At 48.9% G+C, this 22,454-nt stretch overlaps 1 pseudogene; it reads left to right on the top strand.

Annotated features, from left to right (window-relative positions):
* LOC122935560 overlaps positions 1 to 22,454 on the top strand; it is a 107,703-nt pseudogene that overhangs the window by 28,480 nt on the left and 56,769 nt on the right.

Raw genomic sequence — 22,454 nt, 5'->3', positions numbered from 1 at the left:
TTGTATACCTTGAGGGGTGTAGTTTCTTAGATGGGGTCACTTTTATGGAGTTTCTACTCTAGGGGTGCATCAGGGGGCTTCAAAAGGGACATGGTGTAAAAAAAACAGTCCAGCAAAATCTGCCTTCAAAAAACCGTATGGCATTCCTTTCCTTCTGCGCCCTGCCGTGTGCCCGTACAGCAGTTTATGACCACATATGAGGTGTTTCTGTAAACTACAGAATCAGGGCCATAAATAATGAGTTTTGTTTGGCTGTTAACCCTTGCTTTGTAACTGGAAAAAAAATATTAAAATGGAAAATCTGCCAAAAAAGTGAAATTTTGAAATTGTATCTCTATTTTCCATTAAATCTTGTGCAACACCTAAAGGGTTAACAAAGTTTGTAAAATCAGTTTTGTATACCTTGAGGGGTGTAGTTTCTTAGATGGGGTAACTTTTATGGAGTTTCTACTCTAGGGGTGCATCAGGGGGGCTTCAAATGGGACATGGTGTCAAAAAACCAGTCCAGCAAAACATGCCTTCCAAAAACCAAACGGCGCACCTTTCACTCTACGCCCCGCTGTGTGGCCGTACAGTAGTTTACGGCCACATATGGGGTGTTTCTGTAAACGGCAGAGTCAGGGCAATAAAGATACAGTCTTGTTTGGCTGTTAACCCTTGCTTTGTTAGTGGAAAAAATGGGTTAAAATGGAAAATTAGGCAAAAAAATGAAATTCTCAAATTTCATCCCCATTTGCCAATAACTCTTGTGCAACACCTAAAGGGTTAACAAAGTTTGTAAAATCAGTTTTGAATACCTTGAGGGGTGTAGTTTCTTAGATGGGGTCACTTTTATGGAGTTTCTACTCTAGGGGTGCATCAGGGGGCTTCAAATGGGACATGGTGTCAAAAAACCAGTCCAGCAAAACCTGCCTTCCAAAAACCAAACGGCGCACCTTTCACTCTACGCCCCGCTGTGTGGCCGTACAGTAGTTTACGGCCACATATGGGGTGTTTCTGTAAACGGCAGAGTCAGGGCAATAAAGATACAGTCTTGTTTGGCTGTTAACCCTTGCTTTGTTAGTGGAAAAAATTGGTTAAAATGGAAAATTAGGCAATAAAATGAAATTCTCAAATTTCATCCCCATTTGCCAATAACTCTTGTGCAACACCTAAAGGGTTAACAAAGTTTGTAAAATCAGTTTTGAATACCTTGAGGGGTGTAGTTTATAGAATGGGGTCATTTTTGGGTGGTTTCTATTATGTAAGCCTCGCAAAGTGACTTCAGAGCTGTAGTGGTCCCTAAAAATTGGGTTTTTGTAAATTTCTGAAAAATTTCAAGATTTGCTTCTAAACTTCTAAGCCTTGTAACATCCCCAAAAAATAAAATATCATTCCCAAAATAATTCAAACATGAAGTAGACATATGGGGAATGTAAAGTCATCACAATTTTTAGGGGTATTACTATGTATTACAGAAGTAGAGAAACTGAAACTTTGAAATTTGCTAATTTTTCCCAATTTTTGGTAAATTTGACATTTTTTTATGCAAAAAAAATTTTTTTTTTTAACTTTATTTTACCAGTGTCATGAAGTACAATATGTGACGAAAAAACAATCTCAGAATGGCCTGGATAAGTCAAAGCGTTTTAAAGTTATCACCACTTAAAGTGACACTGGTCAGATTTGCAAAAAATGGCCTGGTCCTAAGGTGTAATAAGGCTGTGTCCCTAAGGGGTTAACATTTAAACATAGGAACTGTATTAAGGTTATTGGCAGGTTTAGCTGTATAAACATATAAGCTATATTAGCAACCTAGGACAGGTCTTAGCTGGCCAGCTACATGCACTAATGGGGGCACTATTTATATTGGGAGCCACATTATGACATAGCGACTTAACACCTTGTGTTAAGCCACGCCCCCACATCCCCATTGGGATGTGGCTTAACTTGGTCGGTATGTTTTGCTAGGAAAGGTGGTAACCGTAATGTCACAGTTCGACACCATAGACTAGAGCAGTGGTGGCGAACCTATGGCACGGATGCCAGAGGTGGCACTCAGAGCCCTCTCTGTGGGCACCCACGCACTGGAAAAAGTCTATGGTGTACCAATATGCCTTAGACTTTTCCTGCCATTCATCAGTGCAGGGCACGCTGTGAAAGACACGGGCAGCGCATTGAATGTAGGCAGGCTATTATAGCTAAATGATAAAGTAATAGTATAGATATAGTATACTATATTGGACTGTAGTATTCAGGTTAAATTGTCATGTTGGCACTTTTTGATAAATATGTGCGTTTTTGGTTACAGTTTGGGCACACAGTCTGTAAAAGGTTCGCCATCACTGGACTAGAGGTACAAAATTTGTTCCGCGACATAGGTCGTCGTGTTGATTAATGATGGATAAACACATGTGTGACCCCTTACAATAGTGCTGTCCCCTTAATGCCCCCTCACAATAGTGCTGTCCCCTTAGTGCCGCCTCACAATACTGCTGTCCCCTTAGTGCCGCCTCACAATAGTGCTGTCCCTTTAGTGCCGCTTCACAATAGTGCTGTCCCTTTAGTGCCGCCTCACAACAGTGCTGTCCCCTTAGTGCCGCCTCACAATAGTGCTGTCCCCTTAGTGCCGCCTCACAATAGTGCTGTCCCTTTAGTGACCCCTCACACTAGTGCTGTCCCCTTAGTAGTGCCCCTCTAAATTTGTGAGACACTTTACTTCATTTAAGATGTGATTTTGCTCTCAATCCTCCTTCTTTCCCTCGTTTCTTAGGTGCAGGAATCTCTTCTTTTTAGAGCCAATGGTCCTTTCCATCAAGGACCCACCAAGGATGGAGAAGGACAGAGACCTCATGGCTGCAAGGATATTAGACCTCACCCTGGAGATCATCTCCTTGATAACTGGAGAGGTGAGAGTCTCACGTGACATCACTCTTATCTCTAGTAATAAAACAGGGAAATGACTGGAAAGGTGAAGGATTCTTAGAATCTCTGTAGTGATCGGCGTCTCCCCATACACAGGATTACACGGTAGTGAAGAAGTCGTCTGGTGAGTGTGTGACACCCCGTGTGTCAGGAGGACGGAGCAGGACCCAGAGCCCCATCATCAAGCCTCCACCTCATCCCCTGATACATGAGCAGAAGATCCTAGAACTTACCACCAGGATCACTGAGCTGCTGAGTGGAGAGGTGAGCGCTGCTGGGAATGCTGGGACATTGTACAATAACGCCAAGGGAGGGGTCTGGTAATGACTGTATCCTTGTGTTGTCAGGTTCCTATAAGGTGTCAGGATGTCGCTATCTATTTCTCCATGGAGGAGTGGGAGTATTTAGAAGAACACAAGGATCTGTACAAGGACATCATGATGGAGAATCACCAGTCCCTCACATCACCGGGTAAGAGGAGACCTTCCATGATTGTAGAGGGGAGAACAGTTTTGAATTAGAGTGCGGATGTAGATGTGCTGTGCCACAGATTTGGCTGGGGCTACTGCTAAAGGAGCAGCTAGATTACCCCCTCCCCCCAGTCCTTACCTTTTAATTCATATGGACATCACTGCAGGGGAACCACCAGGCCACTACCTTTGGCAGCAGTCTCTGTTCAGTGACTGCTGACCCACTGGGATCAAGATATACCGATGAAAAGCCCCAAGGGATCAGTCAGAACTGTAGCCACAAGACAAGCAAAGATCAGAGTAGGCAGCACAGGGTCAGTACTAGAAACAGGCAGAGGTCAGGCAGCAATAAGTTAAATCCAGTTACCAGGCAGAGGTGAATAAGGCCGCTTTCAGACGAGCAAGTGTCACACTCCGGACTCGCAGCGCAGCTCCCGTCCTGACCTCCCAGCACTGCCGGGGTCGCATTATACTGATTTATGACGCTATGTAACGCTTACAGTTCTGGAACATATTGGATAACACTGACAGCATTATGTCAGTGTCATCCAATACATTCCAGACCTCTAAGGGTTACATAGCATCATAAATCGATATAATGCTATGCGACCCTGGCAGTGCTGGAAGTTCAGGACGGGTGCTGCGATGTGAGTCCTCAGCGTCACACTCGCTCATCTGAAAGCAGCCTAAATGTGCAGCTGAACTCAAGAGTGGAGCTCCTTGGTAGGAAACTAGAAACTCTAACCTCTTACTCAGGAATCATTCCACAGGGGAGGGTGCCTTAAATATCCCAGGGAGGCTAGCCATAGAGTGGACAGATTAGGGCCACACATGCTGGCCCTTTAAGAACCAGAAGAAGCACATGCCCTACAGGCGGACAAAGCCACTGCAGGCCAAGAGCTGGCCACAGATCAGCACGCTGTGGACAGAACAATGAAATGTCAACAGGTATGGACCACCGGAGCAGGGAATTGGGTAAGAGCTCCAACGGCCTTCAAGGAACAAGGAGATGTCAGCAGCCACGGACCGGCCACCATCACAGATTCACTCATTGGATATAGACAATGTATTCAGTCACTGTGTGTTTTCCTACAGATGGATCCAGTCAGAGAAATCCACCAGAGAGATGTCCCAGTCCTCAATATTCCCAGGACTGTCCAGAGGAGAAACCAAATATCCCACTGGATCATCAGGTAGGTGAAGCTGAGGTTTCTACAAATCCTCTATAGACTGATGTAATGGAGCTTTCTACTGACCTCCCCCAGCAGCAGTGGAGTATACTGTACGCTCCGTCTACTGACCTCCCCCAGCAGCAGTGGAGTATACTGTACTCTCCGTCTACTGACCTCCCCCAGCAGCAGTGGAGTATACTGTACTCTCCATCTACTGACCTCCCCCAGCAGCAGTGGAGTATACTGTACTCTCCATCTACTGACCTCCCCCAGCAGCAGTGGAGTATACTGTACGCTCCATCTACTGACCTCCCCCAGCAGCAGTGGAGTATACTGTACTCTCCATCTACTGACCTCCCCAGCAGCAGTGGAGTATACTGTACTCTCCATCTACTGACCTCCCCCAGCAGCAGTGGAGTATACTGTACTCTCCATCTACTGACCTCCCCCAGCAGCAGTGGAGTATACTGTACTCTCCGTCTACTGACCTCCCCCAGCAGCAGTGGAGTATACTGTACGCTCCGTCTACTGACCTCCCCCAGCAGCAGTGGAGTATACTGTACTCTCCATCTACTGACCTCCCCCAGCAGCAGTGGAGTATACTGTACTCTCCTCTACTGACCTCCCAGCAGCAGTGGAGTATCTGTACGCTCCATCTACTGACCTCCCCCAGCAGCAGTGGAGTATCTGTACCCTCCATCTACTGACCTCCCCCAGCAGCAGTGGAGTATACTGTACTCTCCATCTACTGACCTCCCCCAGCAGCAGTGGAGTATACTGTACTCTCCATCTACTGACCTCCCCCAGCAGCAGTGGAGTATACTGTACTCTCCATCTACTGACCTCCCCCAGCAGCAGTGGAGTATACTGTACTCTCCATCTACTGACCTCCCCCAGCAGCAGTGGAGTATACTGTACTCTCCATCTACTGACCTCCCCCAGCAGCAGTGGAGTATACTGTACTCTCCAGTCTACTGACCTCCCCCAGCAGCAGTGGAGTATACTGTACGCTCCGTCTACTGAACCTCCCCCAGCAGCAGTGGAGTATACTGTACGCTCCGTCTACTGACCTCCCCCAGCAGCAGTGGAGTATACTGTACTCTCCGTCTACTGACCTCCCCCAGCAGCAGTGGAGTATACTGTACTCTCCGTCTACTGACCTCCCCCAGCAGCAGTGGAGTATACTGTACTCTCCATCTACTGACCTCCCCCAGCAGCAGTGGAGTATACTGTACGCTCCATCTACTGACCTCCCCCAGCAGCAGTGGAGTATACTGTACTCTCCATCTACTGACCTCCCCCAGCAGCAGTGGAGTATACTGTACTCTCCATCTACTGACCTCCCCCAGCAGCAGTGGAGTATACTGTACGCTCCATCTACTGACCTCCCCCAGCAGCAGTGGAGTATACTGTACTCTCCATCTACTGACCTCCCCCAGCAGCAGTGGAGTATACTGTACGCTCCATCTACTGACCTCCCCCAGCAGCAGTGGAGTATACTGTACTCTCCATCTACTGACCTCCCCAGCAGCAGTGGAGTATACTGTACTCTCATCTACTGACCTCCCCCAGCAGCAGTGGAGTATACTGTACTCTCCATCTACTGACCTCCCCCAGCAGCAGTGGAGTATACTGTACTCTCCATCTACTGACCTCCCCCAGCAGCAGTGGAGTATACTGTACGCTCCGTCTACTGACCTCCCCCAGCAGCAGTGGAGTATACTGTACTCTCCATCTACTGACCTCCCCCAGCAGCAGTGGAGTATACTGTACTCTCCATCTACTGACCTCCCCCAGCAGCAGTGGAGTATACTGTACTCTCCATCTACTGACCTCCCCCAGCAGCAGTGGAGTATACTGTACTCTCCATCTACTGACCTCCCCCAGCAGCAGTGGAGTTACTGTACTCTCCGTCTACTGACCTCCCCAGCAGCAGTGGAGTATACTGTACTCTCCATCTACTGACCTCCCCCAGCAGCAGTGGAGTATACTGTACTCTCCGTCTACTGACCTCCCCCAGCAGCAGTGGAGTATACTGTACTCTCCAGTCTACTGACCTCCCCCAGCAGCAGTGGAGTATACTGTACGCTCCAGTCTACTGACCTCCCCCAGCAGCTAGTGGAGTATACTGTACTCTCCGTCTACTGACCTCCCCCAGCAGCAGTGGAGTATACTGTACTCTCCATCTACTGACCTCCCCCAGCAGCAGTGGAGTATACTGTACTCTCCATCTACTGACCTCCCCCAGCAGCAGTGGAGTATACTGTACTCTCCATCTACTGACCTCCCCCAGCAGCAGTGGAGTATACTGTACTCTCCGTCTACTGACCTCCCCCAGCAGCAGTGGAGTATACTGTACTCTCCGTCTACTGACCTCCCCCAGCAGCAGTGGAGTATACTGTACTCTCCATCTACTGACCTCCCCCAGCAGCAGTGGAGTATACTGTACTCTCCAGTCTACTGACCTCCCCCAGCAGCAGTGGAGTATACTGTACTCTCCATCTACTGACCTCCCCCAGCAGCAGTGGAGTATACTGTACTCTCCATCTACTGACCTCCCCAGCAGCAGTGGAGTATACTGTACTCTCCATCTACTGACCTCCCCAGCAGCAGTGGAGTATACTGTACGCTCCATCTACTGACCTCCCCCAGCAGCAGTGGAGTATACTGTACGCTCCATCTACTGACCTCCCCCAGCAGCAGTGGAGTATACTGTACTCTCCGTCTACTGACCTCCCCCAGCAGCAGTGGAGTATACTGTACTCTCCGTCTACTGACCTCCCCAGCAGCAGTGGAGTATACTGTACTCTCCATCTACTGACCTCCCCCAGCAGCAGTGGAGTATACTGTACTCTCCGTCTACTGACCTCCCCCAGCAGCAGTGGAGTATACTGTACTCTCCATCTACTGACCTCCCCAGCAGCAAGTGGAGTATACTTGTACTCTCCTCTACTGACCTCACCCAGATCAGTGGAGTATACTGTACTCTCCGTCTACTGACCTCCCCCAGCAAGCAGTGGAGTATACTGTACTCTCCGTTACTGACCTCCCCCAGCAGCAGTGGAGTATACTGTTACTTCTCTCCGTCTACTGACCTCCCCAGCAGCAGTGGAGTATACTGTACTCTCCATCTACTGACCTCCCCCAGCAGCAGTGGAGTATAACTGTACTCTCCGTCTACTGACCTCCCCCAGCAGCAGTGGATGTATACTGTACTCTCCTCTACTGACCTCCCACCAGCAGCCAGTGGAGTATACTGTACTCTCCGTCTACTGACCTCCCCCAGCAGCAGTGGAGTATACTGTACTCTCCTCTACTGACCTCCCCCCAGCAGCAGTGGAGTATACTGTACGCTCCATCTACTGACCTCCCCAGCAGCAGTGGAGTATACTGTACCTCCAGTCTACTGACCTCCCCCAGCAGCAGTGGAGTATACTGTACGCTCCGTCTACTGACCTCCCCCAGCAGCAGGTGGAGTATACTGTACGCTCCATCTACTGACCTCCCCCAGCAGCAGTGGAGTATACTGTACGCTCCGTCTACTGACCTCCCCCAGCAGCAGTGGAGTATACTGTACTCTCCGTCTACTGACCTCCCCCAGCAGCAGTGGAGTATACTGTACTCTCCGTCTACTGACCTCCCCCAGCAGCAGTGGAGTATACTGTACTCTCCATCTACTGACCTCCCCCAGCAGCAGTGGAGTATACTGTACTCTCCATCTACTGACCTCCCCCAGCAGCAGTGGAGTATACTGTACTCTCCAGTCTACTGACCTCCCCCAGCAGCAGTGGAGTATACTGTACTCTCCAGTCTACTGACCTCCCCCAGCAGCAGTGGAGTATACTGTACTCTCCGTCTACTGACCTCCCCCAGCAGCAGTGGAGTATACTGTACTCTCCGTCTACTGACCTCCCCCAGCAGCAGTGGAGTATACTGTACTCTCCGTCTACTGACCTCCCCCAGCAGCAGTGGAGTATACTGTACGCTCCGTCTACTGACCTCCCCCAGCAGCAGTGAGTATACTGTACTCTCCAGTCTACTGACCTCCTCCCAGCAGCAGTGGAGTATACTGTACGCTCCATCTACTGACCTCCCCAGCAAGCAGTGGGAGTATACTGTACTCTCCATCTACTGACCTCCCCAGCAGCAGTGGAGTATACTGTACGCTCCATCTACTGACCTCCCCCAGCAGCAGTGGAGTATACTGTACGCTCCATCTACTGACCTCCCCCAGCAGCAGTGGAGTATACTGTACTCTCCATCTACTGACCTCCCCCAGCAGCAGTGGAGTATACTGTAACGCTCCATCTACTGACCTCCCCCAGCAGCAGTGGAGTATACTGTACTCTCCAGTCTACTGACCTCCCCCAGCAGCAGTGGAGTATACTGTACTCTCCATCTACTGACCTCCCCCAGCAGCAGTGGAGTATACTGTACTCTCCATCTACTGACCTCCCCAGCAGCAGTGGAGTATACTGTACTCTCCAGTCTACTGACCTCCCCCAGCAGCAGTGGAGTATACTGTACGCTCATCTACTGACCTCCCCCAGCAGCAGTGGAGTATACTGTACTCTCCATCTACTGACCTCCCCCAGCAGCAGTGGAGTATACTGTACTCTCCATCTACTGACCTCCCCCAGCAGCAGTGGAGTATACTGTACTCTCCATCTACTGACCTCCCCAGCAGCAGTGGAGTATACTGTACGCTCCATCTACTGACCTCCCCCAGCAGCAGTGGAGTATACTGTACGCTCCATCTACTGACCTCCCCCAGCAGCAGTGGAGTATACTGTACTCTCCATCTACTGACCTCCCCCAGCAGCAGTGGAGTATACTGTACGCTCCATCTACTGACCTCCCCCAGCAGCAGTGGAGTATACTGTACGCTCCATCTACTGACCTCCCCCAGCAGCAGTGGAGTATACTGTACTCTCCATCTACTGACCTCCCCCAGCAGCAGTGGAGTATACTGTACTCTCCATCTACTGACCTCCCCCAGCAGCAGTGGAGTATACTGTACTCTCCGTCTACTGACCTCCCCCAGCAGCAGTGGAGTATCTGTACTCTCCATCTACTGACCTCCCCAGCAGCAGTGGAGTATACTGTACTCTCCATCTACTGACCTCCCCCAGCAGCAGTGGAGTATACTGTACTCTCCATCTACTGACCTCCCCCAGCAGCAGTGGAGTATACTGTACTCTCCATCTACTGACCTCCCCCAGCAGCAGTGGAGTATACTGTACTCTCCATCTACTGACCTCCCCCAGCAGCAGTGGAGTATACTGTACTCTCCATCTACTGACCTCCCCCAGCAGCAGTGGAGTATACTGTACTCTCCATCTACTGACCTCCCCCAGCAGCAGTGGAGTATACTGTACGCTCCATCTACTGACCTCCCCCAGCAGCAGTGGAGTATACTGTACTCTCCATCTACTGACCTCCCCCAGCAGCAGTGGAGTATACTGTACTCTCCATCTACTGACCTCCCCCAGCAGCAGTGGAGTATACTGTACTCTCCATCTACTGACCTCCCCCAGCAGCAGTGGAGTATACTGTACTCTCATCTACTGACCTCCCCCAGCAGCAGTGGAGTATACTGTACTCTCCATCTACTGACCTCCCCCAGCAGCAGTGGAGTATACTGTACTCTCCATCTACTGACCTCCCCCCAGCAGCAGTGGAGTATACTGTACTCTCCATCTACTGACCTCCCCCAGCAGCAGTGGAGTATACTGTACTCTCCATCTACTGACCTCCCCCAGCAGCAGTGGAGTATACTGTACTCTCATCTACTGACCTCCCCCAGCAGCAGTGGAGTATACTGTACGCTCCATCTACTGACCCTCCCCCAGCAGCAGTGGAGTATACTGTACTCTCCATCTACTGACCTCCCCCAGCAGCAGTGGAGTATACTGTACTCTCCATCTACTGACCTCCCCCAGCAGCAGTGGAGTATACTGTACTCTCCATCTACTGACCTCCCCCAGCAGCAGTGGAGTATACTGTACTCTCCATCTACTGACCTCCCCCAGCAGCAGTGGAGTATACTGTACGCTCCATCTACTGACCGCCCCCCCAGCAGCAGTGGAGTATACTGTACTCTCCATCTACTGACCTCCCCAGCAGCAGTGGAGTATACTGTACTCTCCATCTACTGACCTCCCCCAGCAGCAGTGGAGTATACTGTACGCTCCATCTACTGACCTCCCCCAGCAGCAGTGGAGTATACTGTACTCATCCCATGTCTACTGACCTCCCCCAGCAGCAGTGGAGTATACTGTACTCCAATCTACTGACTACCCAGCAGCAGTGAGTAACTGTAGCTCCATCATACTGACCTCCCCCAGCAGCAGTGGAGTATACTGTACTCTCCATCTACTGACCTCCCCCAGCAGCAGTGGAGTATACTGTACGCTCCATCTACTGACCTCCCCCAGCAGCAGTGGAGTATACTGTACGCTCCATCTACTGACCTCCCCCAGCAGCAGTGGAGTATACTGTACTCTCCATCTACTGACCCCCCCAGCAGCAGTGGAGTATACTGTACGCTCCATCTACTGACCTCCCCCAGCAGCAGTGGAGTATACTGTACTCTCCTATCTACTGACCTCCCCCAGCAGCAGTGGAGTATACTGTACTCTCCATCTACTGACCTCCCCCAGCAGCAGTGGAGTATACTGTACTCTCCATCTACTGACCTCCCCCAGCAGCAGTGGAGTATACTGTACTCTCCATCTACTGACCTCCCCCAGCAGCAGTGGAGTATACTGTACTCTCCATCTACTGACCTCCCCAGCAGCAGTGGAGTATACTGTACTCTCCATCTACTGACCTCCCCCAGCAGCAGTGGAGTATACTGTACTCTCCATCTACTGACCTCCCCAGCAGCAGTGGAGTATACTGTACTCTCATCTACTGACCTCCCCCAGCAGCAGTGGAGTATACTGTACTCTCCATCTACTGACCTCCCCCAGCAGCAGTGGAGTATACTGTACTCTCCATCTACTGACCTCCCCCAGCAGCAGTGGAGTATACTGTACTCTCCATCTACTGACCTCCCCCAGCAGCAGTGGAGTATACTGTACTCTCCATCTACTGACCTCCCCCAGCAGCAGTGGAGTATACTGTACTCTCCATCTACTGACCTCCCCCAGCAGCAGTGGAGTATACTGTACTCTCCGTCTACTGACCTCCCCCAGCAGCAGTGGAGTATACTGTACTCTCCATCTACTGACCTCCCCCAGCAGCAGTGGAGTATACTGTACTCTCCATCTACTGACCTCCCCCAGCAGCAGTGGAGTATACTGTACTCTCCATCTACTGACCTCCCCCAGCAGCAGTGGAGTATACTGTACTCTCCGTCTACTGACCTCCCCCAGCAGCAGTGGAGTATACTGTACTCTCCATCTACTGACCTCCCCCAGCAGCAGTGGAGTATACTGTACTCTCCATCTACTGACCTCCCCCAGCAGCAGTGGAGTATACTGTACTCTCCATCTACTGACCTCCCCCAGCAGCAGTGGAGTATACTGTACTCTCCATCTACTGACCTCCCCCAGCAGCAGTGGAGTATACTGTACTCTCCGTCTACTGACCTCCCCCAGCAGCAGTGGAGTATACTGTACTCTCCATCTACTGACCTCCCCCAGCAGCAGTGGAGTATACTGTACTCTCCATCTACTGACCTCCCCCAGCAGCAGTGGAGTATACTGTACTCTCCATCTACTGACCTCCCCCAGCAGCAGTGGAGTATACTGTACTCTCCATCTACTGACCTCCCCCAGCAGCAGTGGAGTATACTGTACACTCCATCTACTGACCTCCCCCAGCAGCAGTGGAGTATACTGTACGCTCCATCTACTGACCTCCCCCAGCAGCAGTGGAGTATACTGTACTCTCCGTCTACTGACCTCCCCCAGCAGCAGTGGAGTATACTGTACTCTCCATCTACTGCCCCCCCCCAGCAGCAGTGAAGTATACTGTACTCTGTATTTCATGTTATTGTTGTTTGCAAATGGTTTCTGGTGTCATAAAAGATTGTATTAATTGTAATTAAATGGAACTTGTCAGCAACAAAATGGCCCCTAAACTGTCCCCTTTAACCCTTTCCTGACATCCGCCATACATGTTCGGCGGATGTTGGGTCTCTGAAGATGTTGTTTGCTCCGAGACAAGCGCCTTAGCCGCCGGGTGCTTGCAGTTCCATACAGCAGACAAACGGGGCTAATGTCTATGATCAGTGATAATGCCGTTCACAGACATTAATCCCCTCAGACGCTGTGTTCCAATGTGACCGCGGCATCTGAGAGGTAAAAAACCCCAGAAACACGCGCTTTCTGGGCAGGAACACTTTTCCCTGGCTGAAATCAGGGAAGGCGTCCCATAGCAGTAATATGCCAGAGGCTGTAGAAGGCTTTTAGGACTATTACTTGTATATTCCAATGCAGGTGGCAGCATGTATTGTAATGTAATGATCTTTATATTCTGTAATGGCTAAAATTCCAATACTTAATATAAAAGACAATCTAATGATTGCATGTTGGGGGCCCAAAAAAGTTTTTTTTTTATTACAAAAATTCACCCACCCCCCTTTATCCCAAATTAAAATAAAAGTAAATAATAAAAAATATAGACATCATTACGTCCGATAACACCTCTACTATTTAAAGCTAAGAATATTGATCCCTTACGGAGAATAGTGTAATGGAAAAAAAAACATACCACAATAAAAACTGCAGATCGTCCCGCAAAAAATTAGCTCTTACACAGCTCCGTAGACCTAACTGAAAATGTTATGGGGGTCAAAATATGGAGATAAAAAGAAAAATTTATTTTTTAAACTTTAAAAAAAATAATAATTCATTATCAAAAAACTAGAAACACTGTATACAGTGTTATTCGACCTATTATACGAACCTGCCCATGAGACGCACCTAGGTTGTAAAGGAGGAAAACAAGAGTAATAATATTTTTTTATCCGACCTCAGCTCAGACCCCCAATGTTTATAAGACCCCCAATTAGGCATCAGATCAGACACCATGTTACTAACACTCCCATTCAGACCTCAAATCAGACCCCCATGTTAATAAAACCTCCAAGTTAATCAGTCCTCAGATCAGACAAAAACAATTAAAAAATCACTTTTCCTGTTCCGGGTCCCTCCTGAGATTCAGTGCTCTTCCTGCTGTGCTGTAGACCGACGTTGCACAGCGCGAGGTCACAAAGTACGCCGACATCCTCACGCTGTGCGCAGGTCACAGCGCAGCGCGCAGAGCCTGCAGAAGAAGACCAAGAAGCGGGGAGTACAGAGCTAGCACGGGGAGAGCTGTATTCACCGCTCCCTGGTCCTCCTGTACTAATTAGTGCTTCCAAGGATTTTTTTCTAGCTTCCCACTATATGATATGTAATATTAAATAGTGCCACTAGAAAGTACAACTTGTTCCACAAAAAACAAACCCCATATGGCTCTGTGAACAAAAAACAAAGAAGTTATGGCTCCAGGAGGCAGGAAGTGAAAAATGAAAATAGAAAATCTCTGTGTAAGAAAGCGGTTAAGCATTTTACCAGTGTGTTCATAGCAGGGCACGTTTATATGTACCTCTGTTAATTGCCAAATAGTTTCTGTGTAACTACCAATCATAATTCCACATTTTAGATTATTTGAGTGCCTCAGTATAAAAGTTTACTATAATGCTTTGTATAGCATCATTATACCGTGCAGTTTAATATAAGGCATTGTACTATTGCATCAATATATATACACCAGTTATTTAACGTATAAAACACATATATACACAGTACAGACCAAAAGTTTGGACACACCTTCTCATTCAAAGAGTTTTCTTTATTTTCATGACTATGAAAATTGTAGATTCACACTGAAGGCATCAAAACTATGAATTAACACATGTGGAATTATATACATAACAAAAAAGTGTGAAACAACTGAAAATATGTCATATTCTAGGTTCTTCAAAGTAGCCACCTTTTGCTTTGATTACTGCTTTGCACACTCTTGGCATTCTCTTGATGAGCTTCAAGAGGTAGTCACCTGAAATGATCTTCCAACAGTCTTGAAGGAGTTCCCAGAGATGCTTAGCACTTGTTGGCCCTTTTGCCTTCACTCTGCGGTCCCCAAACCATCTCGATTGGGTTCAGGTCCGGTGACTGTGGAGGCCAGGTCATCTGGCGCAGCACGCCATCACTCTCCTTCATGGTCAAATAGCCCTTTCACAGCCTGGAGGTGTGTTTGGGGTCATTGTCCTGTTGAAAAATAAATGATGGTCCAACTAAACGCAAACCGGATGGAATAGCATGCCGCTGCAAGATGCTGTGGTAGCCATGCTGGTTCAGTATGCCTTCAATTTGGAATAAATCCCCAACAGTGTCACCAGCAAAGCACCCCCACACCATCACACCTCCTCCTCCATGCTTCACGGTGGGAACCAGGCATGTAGAGTCCATCCATTCACCTTTTCTGCGTCGCACAAAGACACGGTGGTTGGAACCAAAGATCTCAAATTTGGACTCATCAGACCAAAGCACAGATTTCCACTGGTCTAATGTCCATTCCTTGTGTTCTTTAGCCCAAACAAGTCTCTTCTGCTCGTTGCATGTCCTTAGCAGTAGTTTCCTAGCAGATATTCTACCATGAAGGCCTGATTCACACAGTCTCCTCTTAACAGTTGTTCTACAGATGTGTCTGCTGCTAGAACTCTGGTTGGCATTGACCTGGTCTCTAATCTGAGCTGCTGTTAACCTGCGATTTCTGAGGCTGGTGACTCGAATGAACTTATCCTCTGCAGCAGAGGTGACTCTTGGTCTTCCTTTCCTGGGGCGGTCCGCATGTGAGCCAGTTTCTTTGTAGCGCTTGATGGTTTTTGTGACTGCACTTGGGGACACTTTCAAAGTTTTCCCAATTTTTCGGACTGACTGACCTTCATTTCTTAAAGTAATGATGGCCACTCGTTTTTCTTTACTTAGCTGTTTTTTTTCTTGCCATAATACAGTCTATTCAGTAGGACTATCAGCTGTGTATCCACCTGACTTCTCCACAACGCAATTGATGGTCCCAACCCCATTTATAAGGCAAGAAATCCCACTTATTAAACCTGACAGGGCACACCTGTGAAGTGAAAACCATTTCAGGTGACTACCTTTTGAAGCTCATCAAGAGAATGCCAAGAGTGTGCAAAGCAGTAATCAAAGCAAAAGGTGGCTACTTTGAAGAACCTAGAATATGACATATTTTCAGTTGTTTCACACTTTTTTGTTATGTATATAATTCCACATGTGTTAATTCATAGTTTTGATGCCTTCAGTGTGAATCTACAATTTTCATAGTCATGAAAATAAAGAAAACTCTTTGAATGAGAAGGTGTGTCCAAACTTTTGGTCTGTACTGTATGTTGAAATAACAAAAAAATAAATGTTGGATTAAAAACATGGCTAACGAAATCCCCCCTCTTGAAAAAACAAACAAATGATAGTTGAATAGTTGAAATTTGATAACACGTGGTCATTGTCAACAGGTGTTGAATTCCTCCGAGGTCCCAAACATTAGGCATTCACCGGACCGAAAAGAACAAGTAATTATGTGGCTGGAGGTATATTAGAAGGTCATTCAATATCAATTGTACTACAGGCCAGTGTAGTACAGGCCCCTAACATTAGGCATTCTCTTGACAGAAAATAACAATTGATAATGTGGCTGGAGTTACATTAGTCGGTCACCGTATTACAATTTTTCTTTTGGCCAGTTAGATACAGGCCCCAAAAATTATGCATTCAACGTACATAAATGATCAAGTGATTATGTGGCATGAGGTATATTAGATAGTCAATGGCTATCAATTTTACTACAGGCCAGTGGACTACAGGCCCCAAAAATTATTCAATCACCGTACAGAAAAGCAAAATTGATAATGTGGCTGGAGATAAATAAGGCGGCCATTCAATAGACCATTGGAGTACAGGCCTGCAGTAGGCATTCACAGGACAGAAAAGAATAAGTAATTATGTGGCTGGAAGTATATTAGACGGTAATTAGATATCAATTTTACTGCAGGCCAGTACAAATAGATGTCACATACATATGTTTAAAACAACAAAAATGTTTAAATTGGATTAAAAACATGGCTAACGAAATCCCCCCTCTTGAAAAAAACAAACAAATGATAATAGTTGAAATTCGATAACACGTGGTCCCCACAGGTGTTGAATTCCTCCGAGGTCCCAAACATTAGACATTCACCGGACAGAAAAGGCCTTTTATGCCGCTGTATTTACCGAAGACAGGGACCATTATTTGTTCTGGGTGGTGGCGGATATTTGTGGGCTGTCATGAGGAAATTCAATTAATCGTGGTCGTCACAGGTGTTGAATTCCTCCGAGATCAATGCCTCATTCATTTTTAGAAATGTGAGGTAATCCACACTGTCGTGAGCTAGGCGAGTGCGCTTATCGGTCACGATCCCCCCTGCTGCGCTGAACGTCCTTTCGGACAGAAGACTCAACGAGGGGCAAGCCAAGAGTTCCATGGAAAATTGTGCCAGCTCTGGCCACATGTCAAGCCTGCACACCCAGTAGTCCAGGGGTTCCTCTCTTCTCAGAGCATCCACATCAGCCGTTAACCCGATGTAGTCGGACACCTGTCGGACTAGGCGTTCCCTGAGGCTTGATCCGGAGGGCGGCTGTCGATGGGTTGGCTGCAAGAATAATCTCATATCCAAAGTGACCAACACATCTTCAAACCGCCCTCTTCTTGCATGCGCTGTAGGATTGGTACTCGCAACGGTTTCTCTGTGGGTGGAAATTCCTCTGCCAGTGCCCGCAACCGAAGAATGCAGCATCTCTCGAAGCAAGGCCTGGAAATGCTGCATTCTGACAGCCCTCTGTGATGCTGGTAAAATGTCCACCATTTTGTGTTTGTACTGGGGGTCTAAGTACGTTGCCACCCATTACTGGTCATTTCCCTTTATGCTTTTTATACGGGGGTCCCTCTTCAAATACTGGAGTATGAAGGCCCCCATTTGCACTAAAATGGAAGCGGTGGAGCGGCCTGGATCCTTCTCATCGCCCAGGAGAATGTCGTCCTTGGTCTCGTCCCCCCATCCACGGACAACACCAGGGATCCCAGAAAAGTTTAAAGGATAACTGTCACACTTAGACCCTAATTTCAATTTTCATATATGTAGTTACTAATAACATGATATTCCAGAATCAGTTACTATTAGACTGACTTACCCCATATTTAATAAGATTCAGCCCTTAGCAACCAGTCTGCATAAAACTTCAATTTCACTATTCAGTTAAGATGGCCGCCACTGCCCTCACCCTGAGGCTAATCCCGCCTGCCCTCACTAGCCAGTAACAATAGCCCCCCAAAAGTGTCAGTAACCACAGCCCTCCCCCTAAAGGGTTAATCTCCTGCAGCACAAAGGGGTCCTCTTACCACATGTTGCTTTCATTTATACACTGAGCAGACGGCAGATCTCCCTTCCCTGCTCTGCGCTGCTTCGGCTCTGCATTGTCCCAGTCTGCTGAGTGAGGGAGCATCTGCCAAGCGCAGGGACAGGGAGAAGTGCACACAGCCCAGGCACTGGTATCAGCTGCTGGGGAGGACCTGGCTCTAATCATTTACACACAGTCCCTGGCTGTCTGTAATCTGACCTTGCAGGCTGCGTGCTTCTGCGTTCTCCGTCCTTCAACACAGAGGACGGACCTGCATAGCAACCTGATTTTAAGCACAGATAAAAATAGGCAGTACAGGGAACAAAACTGTGGAATTAAGGGGTAATTGAATACACAGTGAAAAGTTGAAATAGGGCCACCAAGGAGATATTAATCACCACAATCCAATACTCCAAAAAAAAAAAAAAAGATGACAGTTATACTTTAAAGCCTGTTCTTCTTACTCCTCCTCCTCCCCCCAGGCACCATCCTCCTCTGACTCCTCTTCAGACTCCTCCTGACTTGTTTCAGATGGAGTAGGCCCCCCTGGGAATTCATTCAGCATTGCGACTTCCTTATCTTTCTGCTCCTGCTCCTCGACGGCTTAATCAATGACAAGAAGTCTGCATGCGTTGTGCATGAGCAGGCACTGGTGCGGTGAAAAAAAACAAGCTCCCCAGAACCTGTCCTGACGCAGAGTTCCTACAGGTAGTCATTAATGGCACGTTTCTGCTGTAGATGCCTATCAAGCATATACAAGGTGGAGTTCCAGCACCTCTGGCAGTCACAAATCAGACGTCTGACGGGCAGGTGGTCATGTAAGATCTTCTAAAATGGGCAGAGATTTTCCTGGCCTGCCGCAAGACGTCCTGGACCCCGGGGTATTTGGCAACAAATCGCTGCATGACTAAGTTCAGGACGTGTGCCATGCACGGCACGTGTGTCATTTTCCCCTGTTTTAGCGCGCTCGACATATTGGCACCATTGTCGCACACCACTTTACCAACTGTCAAATTGAGCAGGGTTAGCCACTGATCGGCCTGTGACCGCAGAGCTGAAAGCAGTGCATGAACGGTGTGGCTCTTGGCCTCCAGGCACAACAGCCGCAGCACAGCATGGCAACGTCTCACCTGGCACGTCGAATAGGTTCTGGAGAGCTTGGGAGGTACAGCGGACGAGGCGGTAACAGTGGAAAAGGAGGAGTCAGCTGAAGAGGAGACGGAGGATGGAGAAGGAGGAGGAGAACAAGAGGCAGGCCTGCATGCAATCTGTGGCGGCAACACCAAATCCACACGGGTGCCACGGGTTGCATGCTTGACGGCCGTAAGAAGGTTCACCCAGTGGGCAGTAAAAGTTATGTACCTTCCCTGCCAGTGTTTGCTAGACCACGTGTCTGTGGTCAGATGTATCTTGGCACTGACACTGTGTGCCAGTGATACATTCACTTGCCGCTGAACGTGGCCATATAGAGCTGGGATGCCCTTCCATTGCGGTGTGCCAATGGCCACAAATTTTCGAAAGGCCTCCGAGTCCACCAATTTTTATGGCAGTATTCGGCGGGCTAGCAGTTCTGACAAGCCAGCGGTCAGCCGTTGGGCAAGAGGATTATCCGGCGTCATAATTTTTTTTTATGCTTGAACATTTGGGCCACGGAAGCCTGCCTTTTGCCAGATGAACGCGACAACGGCACGGTGGAAGATGGAGTTGAGGACAAATGGGAGGAGAGAGGATAAGGAGAAGGAAAGGAGGCAGGACGTGGAGCATCAGGAGTGTGGCTTTGTGGGTTCTGACGGCATTGCTACCACTGGGCTCGGTGATGGGAGGCCAGGTGCCTTCTTAAGGCTGTCGTCCCTAGGTGAGTGTTGGGCTTACAGTGACTTATGCGTTGACTTTGGCAACACTATTATCAGCAGCTGACAAGTTTAAAAAAAGCTCACACTGCGGAGACATGTGTCGGTATCCCGGGAGCGCAAGATGTGATCGTACATGGTGAATGGCTCGCTCCAGATACATTTGCAGTCTGCTTTTTGCCTCCTGTGCACTGCGAGTTCTGCCTGCTTTTCCTCCTTCTCCTCCCTAGCTGCTGCTCCATCTCTCTCTCTGAACTCTCCTCCTCTTCCTCTCTTGTGGGCACCCACATGACGTCCATCGACACGTCATCATCGTCACCTTGACCACCACTGACATTAGAGATCTTGGAGTAGGCAGCAACAGCGGGGACCACCCTCCTTGGGATGATCTGGGTACTGTCGTCAGACCGCTGAGTGGCGGCCGTTGCTACCTCCTCTTCCTCCTCCGATGCCAAGCATGGCTGCGCATCGGTAAAGTCTGGGAAAGGATGGGAAAATAATTCCTCTGACTCAAGTGGAGGGGCTATGGTGGTGGTGTCACGGCTGAGGATGGGGGAAACCCTCAGCCGTGCGATGCCAGAAGATGGGTGGTAGCTGCTAGGCCAGGTCCACAGGATCAGGGAGCAGGTCACCTCCTATCACGTCCCCAATGCTGACCCTGACTCCTATCCATATGAGCCAACCCAGATAGTAGGAGGACCGTAAAATAGGGTCCCTACTAGCCCTAAGGAAATCCCTGGACTTAGGAGCAGGGTAAGACGACCTGTTCCTCCAGGACACGGACGAACAGGAGTCTCACTGTCCAAGCTGCAAGGAAGGGGGAACATATACAGACATATGGATATGGGAGGTGAACTACACCAGTTCCAAACCTACCTGCCACAGCCTCGCTGACTGGTACCCATGCACCAGTCAGTACTGCTGTCCACACAAACACGAAGGACACAGCACACCACAAAACACACAGGTAACCAGGACATCCAGCGGAAGCTAAATAGCCCAAGTAGCCACACCCACACACAGACACACCCAGTGTCCACACACTAGGAAGAGAGTTAACCCGTCCTACACCAGGCAAGGGAAGACAGGCACTTAAAGGGGAAGTGTACAAACAACATCACACTGCACCTGTTACCGCCGGCAACGACATGCGTGGCAACCATGTCCTGGGAGACAGCCAGGCCGAGACACTGCCACCACATGTACACAACACCACACGTTGCCACGGGCAAGCGCAAGTGAAGAAAAGTATCACAATGCACACCATAGGCCGTGACACTCCACCCCTCAAAGCCCCCCCCACCAAAAAAAAAGGGGAAAACGAGTGAGGCACCCAAAAACAGGGAAGGGAGAAGGGAAAAAGAAGCAGAACCAGTGTCAGTGCAAGCGAGTCTCCCCAGGACTGCTGCCAGCCCCTGGAGCAACACACAGGAACCAGGGCGCCGACTGCCAGCCTCTGGAGCAACACACAGGAACCAGAGACCAGCAAACAAACAGCCCGGAGAGACCGCACTGACACTGCGTCCACTCTCAGAACATGGTTCCCACCAAATCGCTGCCAGCATGCATCCTCTCCCAGCATACACCACAGCCAGTCCAACGAGGACTGCAGCCAGCCACACCGACACAGGTGAGCGAACCTCTGAGAAGTGGATAAGGAGAGACCAAACCACAAGTGCCAGTTCACACACACTGCAGCCACTGCTACAGAGAACTGCACTGTACTAGGGTTCCCCTTTCACCCTCCGTCCGGAGGATAAGCACGTGTGCCAGAAGGCAGCAGGCGCCACATGCTGCGCCCTCTTCCGAAGGCGGGACACTCCCACCCCTCAAAGCCCCCCCCCCCCCCCAACAACAAAAGGGGAAAGTTGGTGGGGCACAAAAAACAATGGGAGGGGGGGAGGGGAATGACAAATAAGGGGGCACCAATACGGACAACGGTGAGAAAGGAATGGTGGGGAAAAAGGGTTATAGAACCCCTTAGAACCCCTTAATCAGTTTTTTTGGGGGGCAACTGGTATATCACACCAGTTGCAATTAGTTGTTCCAATGGCGTTTGTCCCTCTGTATAGCTGCGGTATCTCAGCAGAACCACACACAAATGCTGCACTATACAAATGCACTATATAGAAAATATATTATAGGTATATCACACTCCTGCCTCAATCAGATTTTTTGGGGGGGCAACTGGTATAGCACACCAGTTTCAATTAGTTATTCCAATGGCGTTTGTCCCTCTGTATAGCTGCAGTATCGCAGCAGAACTGCACACAACTGCTGCACAATACAAATGCACTATAATATACTTTCTATGTTAGAAAGTATATTATAAGTATATGTCACACCTATCGATAGCACACCTATTCCAGTCCTTAAAAGGACTTTTGTGGCCCTATTAGCTAGCGTTTGGTATCTCTAACATCCTGTCCCTGCTCCACACAGCAACCTCTCCCTACACTGGCAAAAGACTAAATGTAAAATGGTGGCCAGATCAGGTTTATTTATAAGAAAAAGCCACTCACAGCGCCGTTAACGGTGAAACCCCCATAACGCTCTCCCCCCGGAGAACGCACATGCACCCCATCAGCAGATGGCAGTACATGC

This window comes from Bufo gargarizans, chromosome 4, assembly GCF_014858855.1.
Source record: "Bufo gargarizans isolate SCDJY-AF-19 chromosome 4, ASM1485885v1, whole genome shotgun sequence".
Taxonomy (NCBI): Eukaryota; Metazoa; Chordata; class Amphibia; order Anura; family Bufonidae; genus Bufo; species Bufo gargarizans.
This window is presented reverse-complemented; position numbering and strand designations above follow the sequence as displayed.